The sequence below is a fragment of the Misgurnus anguillicaudatus genome, chromosome 24, assembly GCF_027580225.2.
Source record: "Misgurnus anguillicaudatus chromosome 24, ASM2758022v2, whole genome shotgun sequence".
Classification (NCBI taxonomy): domain Eukaryota; kingdom Metazoa; phylum Chordata; class Actinopteri; order Cypriniformes; family Cobitidae; genus Misgurnus; species Misgurnus anguillicaudatus.
Window position 1 is genome coordinate 24,091,370 of NC_073360.2, and position 7,923 is coordinate 24,099,292.

The 7,923-nt window shown below is 34.3% G+C and overlaps 1 long non-coding RNA gene across 1 annotated transcript; it reads right to left on the reverse strand.

Moving 5' to 3' along the window:
- Window positions 1–6,486: 6,486 nt before the first annotated feature.
- On the reverse strand, window positions 6,487–7,461 carry LOC129437344 (uncharacterized). Its single transcript, XR_008642244.2, has 2 exons — window positions 7,295–7,461; window positions 6,487–7,108 (listed from the first exon to the last, which is right to left on the reverse strand). It is a non-coding gene; the product is annotated as an uncharacterized lncRNA (long non-coding RNA).
- Window positions 7,462–7,923: the final 462 nt, after the last annotated feature.

Consider the following 7,923-nt stretch of genomic DNA (forward strand, 5'->3'; position numbering starts at 1 on the left):
ATTACAATATAGAGTATTATCACAACGAAGTAGCCAATATAGTATAAAACACAACATAATACAGCATAGAGCATAAATGTTCATAGATGTAAACATTGTATGTTTCATTGTGCAATGAAACACAAAGTGGTTGTGTTAGAATTGACAGTGGAGCATAGACGCCAAATGTTAATAATGGAAACATTGTGTAATGAGACCAAAAGTGGCATGTGCTAGAATGTCATATTGCACTTTAGTAGAAGTTTAGTAACATGGCTTTGACTCTCAGAGGTTTTGTTCTTTAACAACTTGACATGAATATGTCCAGGTCACCCAGATACTTAAAGATAAATTAAAAGACACTTCTTGCTTCACTGGGCATTTCTTGTATTTATTATTGAACAAGAATATTTCATGGCCCGTACAGGCCTTGTTCCTCATAACAGTTTGAAATAAACGTGTTCAGATCCTCCAGATTTTCGAAAACAAATCCATCTGGAGAAAGACAGGCTCCATCACCTCTCCAAGGAATATCTTGCTGTGACTCTCTACCCAGGACCATGCTGGACCAATGTTCCTTATGAACTTCCACTTTATGTTCTTTCTGTAATCCTGTAATAAAAAATAAATAAAGGTTTATTTGTGGAGCATGCAGCTACAGAGGGAGCTGAAGATGCCGTAAGTTCTTCTGTCATAAAGCATTTGGCATTTCCTTGCGTACTACAGTCTGGCTGCAGTTCAAACAGTAAAAATGGGATGTGGTCCTGCACAGTTCAGTTCTTTTTTTAGATAAAGTAACCTGTAAGACTGTATCAACAAATTTATCAACACTGTTGAACGTTAATAACGTGCATGTGTAAAGTTCAACTAGGCATATCAAGCTGTATGTGCATAAACTCCACAAATGACTCACAGTTTTTAAGTTATCAATGTTTTACATTTTAACAATTTTTCAAAACAAGCTACCATTAAGTTTTATTTTACTTTGGCTTGACAGATATCTGATACGTAAAGTTAACAGCAGCAAAAGAGGTTACGTGCACCACAGTACAATCCTTGTGAATATATCGTATGATTTTATCAAGCATAAATATATGTATTAATATAAATAAATTTTGGAATTACATTAGGCTTTCGAAACAAATACTTTTACTTACCGACGTGGTAAACAACTTTAGTACTTCAACTTTGTGCTTTCTCTCTTCTTCGGGAAGCACCAACATAAGGTACATTATCGCCATCTACTGTGTTGGAGTGATATGTGAATGGACGTGGTAACTGACGTCACGCCTGGATGTGGGCGGGGTTGGATGTCCACCGCAGGTTGCAGCGAGACGCTACTCCACAATTCTCGCGTTCGCTCTGCGCGTGCGCGATGAGTTCCAGCTGTCAAACCATGAACAGTAACGGGGTGAGGCATCATACCTCGCATGTTATGTGATTGTCTCTTTGAGATGTCTTTTAAATGACGCATCGTGGTGTCTATATCGTCATAACTGCACATTTTATTTTTAAATGAAAGCACGTGTAAAATGTTTCTTACACAAGGCTTATACTGTAAGGATGACTCTGATAAGGACAGATGTTTTATAGATGAACGCTCAGGGTGATCCGGGTGTTAAAGTTCACTGACAATATCGTAGTGACGTTTTTTAAAATCATAAAATTTGTAGGCCTGTTTTTCGAACCTCGAGAAATATAAGGCTAAGTAAAATATTTGTACTGTACAAAAATCGCTAAACAGTAAATACAGTTTGCATACACTGATACTCTCTTTCGTGGGGTAGCCTATCCAGCTTATAAAAATGTATTATTATAGCATATAATAGCATATGCTTTTGTCTCATACAAGTACCTATAAAAAAGTTTTTAGTCAAATTGACTGTATTATTTCAAATCTCAACTAGTCATGAGTTATTTCAACTTAATTTACTTTAATGGGTAAAAGTGAAGAATCCTGTTGTCATGAATTATTGATCATATTTTTTTGTTTGTGTATGAGTGTATTTTCATATATTTTAAATAGAATCTTGTAAAATAGTTGTTGTCCAATTTATTTGTCAGCTATCCCAATAAGCACAATACCTTTATAATAATATGGCATCCCTTTCGAACACAGCTTTAATCTAAACTTTTCAAAATTTTAGGCGAGTCATGATTACCTCATCATTGAGGGAGCTGTGTTCAAGGAGACAGTAAACAATCCACACCCGCAATGACTGATGCTTTTAGGTCATGTTTCTATTCCCTCCTCATTAAGAAAGGGAACCTGTTCCCCACAGTCACAACAACAGCCAGTCTAAGATGTCTTACAACAACAACACTGGAAAATGATCAAACATCAATAAAAAAGCTGTTTATATGCATTCAACCTTACACCGTCTCCTGAGGTTTGGGCCTGAGGACAAAGCCTGACAAATAAAGCGCCATAGAGATAAAGCCAATGACTTTGGCTAATTAAGTTTATACACATGTCGCCGAAGGACATGATGACGTTAATTGGTTTGAACAATCTGAAGTGTAATTAACTTTAGGTAGATTATTGTAGTTGATACTCAGAGAGTGTTGTCAACATCAATGCTTCATTATAATTTATTTCCTGCTATTCTATTGTATGTAGCAAGTAAGCAGTTAACCCCTATAACTGTCACTGTCCCACAAGTGGGACGTTTGGCATTACATATTTAAAACAATAATTACATAGTCTTAACCTACACCAATCTTGACAAACTATATATCGTTGGAAAGCTCTAAGAATGTAGTTTTAATATATCAACACCATTTTGAAAAAAAAGTATGTAGTAAGAGTCATTTTCTAAAATGTCGCTGACCAACAGTTGGGCCCAAAATGTTATTACATATTTATTTGTAAATATCCCATTAACCTGAAATAACCTCGACAAACTATATATTGTTGGAAAGCTCAGGGAATGTAGTTTTCATATTTCAAGGCCATTTGATGATAGAATTTGTATAGGGACAGTTATTTTGTTAAATGTCACTCACCCCATAGGAATACATATAAATGATTATAAATTTATAACACTAATACCCTATAAACTTGAAATAATCTTGACAAACTATATATTGTTGGAAAGCTCTAGGAATGTAGTTTTCATATTTCAAAGCCATTTGATGATGGAAATTTAGTAGGGACAGTCATTTTGTTATTTGTCACTGACCCAGTAGGAGTCCATATGAATTCGTATATATTCATAATTCTAATATTCTTCAAAATGAATATATGAATCTTCAAAAATCTTGACAAACTATATATCGTTGGAAAGCTCTAAGAATGTAGTTTTCATATTTCAAAACCTTTTTGCATCAAACACAATGCAGAGACAGTAATTTATCAACTTTTGACAAGATATTGCAACTAACCGTTGACACCTAGTGGCCTTGGTTGGTAAAACCACTAAAAGTGTGACAGAAACTTCATTTTTTGTTATTTTCACCTAAAATTTGGTTCAGAACTAGTTGAGACTAGTGTCTTTATTGGTGTGGTGTTTTGAGAGTAAAACATTTAAATTTTTATATACATTTGATTAGAGAATATATACTTTATTGCATTATTTTTATTATTGAAAATAAATTTAAACGGGTATAACTTTTTTGTCATTTAATATTTACAACTTCAAACACCTCAGTGTAAAACTATAAATTGTCTTCTTAAAAAAGAGACCAAGATTTTGCTTCTAAACCAAAGAATGCCAGAGTTATAGTCATTTTAACGTGCAGATCACCTTTTCACCCCCCCCCACTCAAAAGGGGCAGTGACAGTTATAGGGTTAAACATAAAATAGGTAAAACCCGGGACTTCTTAACAACATACTGAAAATGATGGCATTTTGGGAACCCTATAGTTGAAAGAGGCAGAGGATTCAACAGATATGTGTAATAGCCCTTTCACCTATGTGTCATATAATTGCCTATACAAAGGGGTGTGCAAACAGAAGTCAAAAGTCATTTCTGTAGTCTGTAGTAGTACCCCACCCCTTTTTAACTCCCAGTAGATGTAACATCAGTATGCTGGTGTTAAAGACAGCTTGTGGGAAACGACCACAGCCACAGCATACAATTAATGCAGATTCAGTGATGTCTGCCAGACAGAAGCAATCATACAGAAAATGCAAAGCTCATTGATTTTCAGTGTGTTGTGACAGTGACTGATGGATTCATCTTTCAACCTTATTACTTGCAGTGGTTGAAAGCCTTATTGATTATGAATATTTAACACACTATTGCAAATCTTTTAAATTCTCCATATTTTCTCTCTACTTGAAATCTGTTTTCCTTCAGACTCACTGGACTAGAGAAAATAGATTATCAGAAGGTAGATCAACAATAAAAGACAATCAATTGCACAAAACACATGGAAATGGTGAATCATCGTATCAGACTATTTTCTGCTTATAAGGTCAAATGATGCTGCTTTACCATAAGACTTGACAATCCTACCAGTGATAATCTTGACACTGCCTGCATCTGTCAGTGACCATATAACCGTGTGTGGATTAGCAGGGAGATAAGATTGAGATACAGGCAACAGGACCACAATTAATTGTGGCTTTTAGTTCAAACTTAGCTCAAAGGGGACTAAACTCAGTGACATTATAAGGTCTGTGGTGGTGATGGAGCATAAAAAGACTCCTTCAAGACAAGTAAAATACATTCAAATTTATGATTGCAACAGAGTTGAACACTTCTCAGATCAATTACGATGGGTGGACATTATGGGGTAGTTTCCCAGACAGAGATTAGCTTAAGCCAGGACTAGGCCTTAGTTTAATTAGGACATATAACTAGTTTTAACAAACATGCCTTAATTAAAACATTACATCTGTGCATTTTGAAGCAAAACAAAGGGCACTGATATATTTTAAGATCTGTCATTTCAAGTTGTTTTCAGTTTGGACACCCCTTACATTTATTTTAGTCTTGGACTAGTCTAATCACTGTCTTGGAAACCGCCCCATATCTAATTAATGGAACGACTGTCAGCACCCCACTTATTACACTGATCTGCAAATTTTGGGAAATTATTGACCTCCGAGATAAAATGTGTTCATTATTACATATTTTGATTGGATGAATTGGAAAACAGGTGATAAATGGGCTGGTTTGTCAAGCTTTTCAAGATATTTTAAGATAAAGATTTAAATTAAGACGTATACACAGGTAAGTATATTTGCCTACAAGGGATGGGGGTGTCTGATGATCCTGATGACTTGTAACTTCTCGAACAAAGTATGAAAATGGTACCATATGAAAGTTTGTAAATGTATCTTTACTTTGAGACTAAAATGATGTCATTGGTCTTTTACTGCAGGGTACATTTGTCTTGGCCAGATCTATACATCATACAGTTTCATTTGGTGGCTTGTAAAGTGTCATTGCCTAACTTTTCAAGGAATGGCACGTGATATTTTCCCTCAGAAACAATTTGCTAAGTTTTTTCATGTTATGAAAAAGTTATGTTGTTGGAATAAAAAGATTACTTTATAAAGACTGGTGTGGCACCATCCTCATTACTATATCACATTTTGCAGAAAAAAAATTGCACAGAATGAATTATTTTTGATGCAATATTGACATGAAGCTTTATCTTGGAAATTGGAGCCAACTAACACTTAGGACTTATTTTCGTTTATTTCTGACCCAATTCTGGTCAAATTAAGCTAAGGCTTTCCCCTTTTAGACCAGTGTTATTTTTTGTGACAACATACTACTGTTAAAGGGGCCATGGCATGAAAATCTGAATTTTTAAAAAATCTGAATGTTTAAGTGCTATGATTGGGTCCCCAGTGCTTCTATCAACCTAGAAAATGTGAAAAAGATCAGCCCAGTAACTTGGTAAACCATTTTCTACAAGCACATGAAAAAATAGTTAGTTGAAATTTGGCTCTCCTTATGATGTCACCCCTTAATCTGCACTATCCAACCACAGCACTGCCATTTAGTACAGAGAAAAGCACAATTGAGTTTTAAATGCAACAAACCACGATCATTGTGATCAGTGTTTGAATTTCATCAGCTCATTTGCATTTTAAAGGACACACCCAAAACGGCACATTTTTGCAAACACCTACAAAGTGGCAATTTAAACATGCTATAATAAATTATCTATATGGTGTTTTGAGCTAAAACTTCACAAATGTGCTCTGGGGACACCAAAGATTTATTTGACATCTTTAAAAAGTCTTGTGCCATGGCCCCGTTAAATCCTACATAATCGCATTTGAGACCAGAAATCTTGTCATAGCAATGAACTGATTAAAAATACCTGATTATACGATTTTATATAGTATAATAAATAACTATGGATCTTAAAATCAATGAATAATATAAAATAATAAAAATTTAATTTATGCTCTATTATATTAGTACACTTATATGTCCTTTTCTGCAGAGCAATAGTCCATCTAGTGGTTATTAATTGGAATTACTTTTTAAATTCATCAAAAACATTAAATTCATGGTTACAACATTACTTTGCACAAAAGCTTCTTTGTATATGATTTTAATCAAAAAGGCTGAGACCCACCGGGCTAAAATGAGCAGCCTGAAGCACAGTCCTGTTCTACCAACATTGCAGCATTACATTCATTGGTATGAGGTAAAACAAGTTGCTTTTCATCTAAAAGGGTACACATTTTCCATATAAAGTTAGAGACTCACGTAGGTTATTTTAGTTTAATAAGCAAACGTTAATTCTATTGAAAATGAAAGGTTTAGGAAATAAGCACCAGTTCAAATAGATTGTTACATGGCTCTTTCAAATACTTGTTTCTGATTGGTCAGTCGTGATATTACGAGCTCTGTTACTCCCATAAATGTTTTAAATCAATATTCCGTGCGATTTACTAAGTCATGTAACGTAATGAACCGATCCTCTAGATATAATTCCTTTAGTGTATCCGATGATATGATTTTTCAGGTGTCAAAACAAAGTTTTAAGAATACAAAACTTTACAAAGTCATGATATTCTGTTGTCAGTTAGAGAGAGGTGTTCCTCACTCCTGTTTCTCCTCAGGCATCGTGCTGTAGCGCCCGGCGGTGTGTAAACAACAGCTGCGAGAACGACAATCACAACGATGATCAACAAACTCACTCCAACCGTAAGACCTGTGAAGACATTTTGACGTTTTAATACCTTCATGCAAAGCAGAAACGTTAACTGAAAGTTAACAGGAATATAATTAAGTGAAAAGCAGAGGTTGAGCGAGACACGAGTGGCAAGACTACGTCATAGTTTTCTCTAGTGTTCAAATGTTTTTGACTTATGAACATATCGTCAACAAACCACTTTACCTATTTGTTGTTGCCCAATGACACTTGCGAACAGTTCCATGTTCTCGTAGGGAATTCCGCGTAATGGACACTTCGAAACGTCTCAAAAACAAGCAGTCGGTGGTCACATCACATGACAGTGAAAATAGGCGTTTTTTAGAGAACAGGAAAACAGGGATCAGAATCTCCTAAAAAATAAAAAAACAGCACAAGACGCCAAATACAGACTCATAGTATTTTACAATAGATGTAAATTTTTTTCAACTTAAAGAGACTTCATTAAAATAATAATTTCTATTAAGAAAACCATGTGTAAAGGAGGTAATTTTAACAATCTACATTTATTTTAAAAAATGCCATACAAGATGAAGACATTTGTAAATATTTTTATTAGGGCTGGGCATAGATTAATCTAGATTAATCTCATACAAAATAAAAGTAATATTTTGCATAATATTTGAGAATGTGCTGTGTCTGTGTGTAATTATTAAATACACACACATACATGTATGTATTTAAGAAACATTTACATGTGTATTTATTTATATTTTTATATATTTTATATTCTATATAAATAAAAAAAACGATATATAAATAAAACATTTCTTATATGTATGTGTGTGGTTAAATATAGCCTACATCAGTGGTTT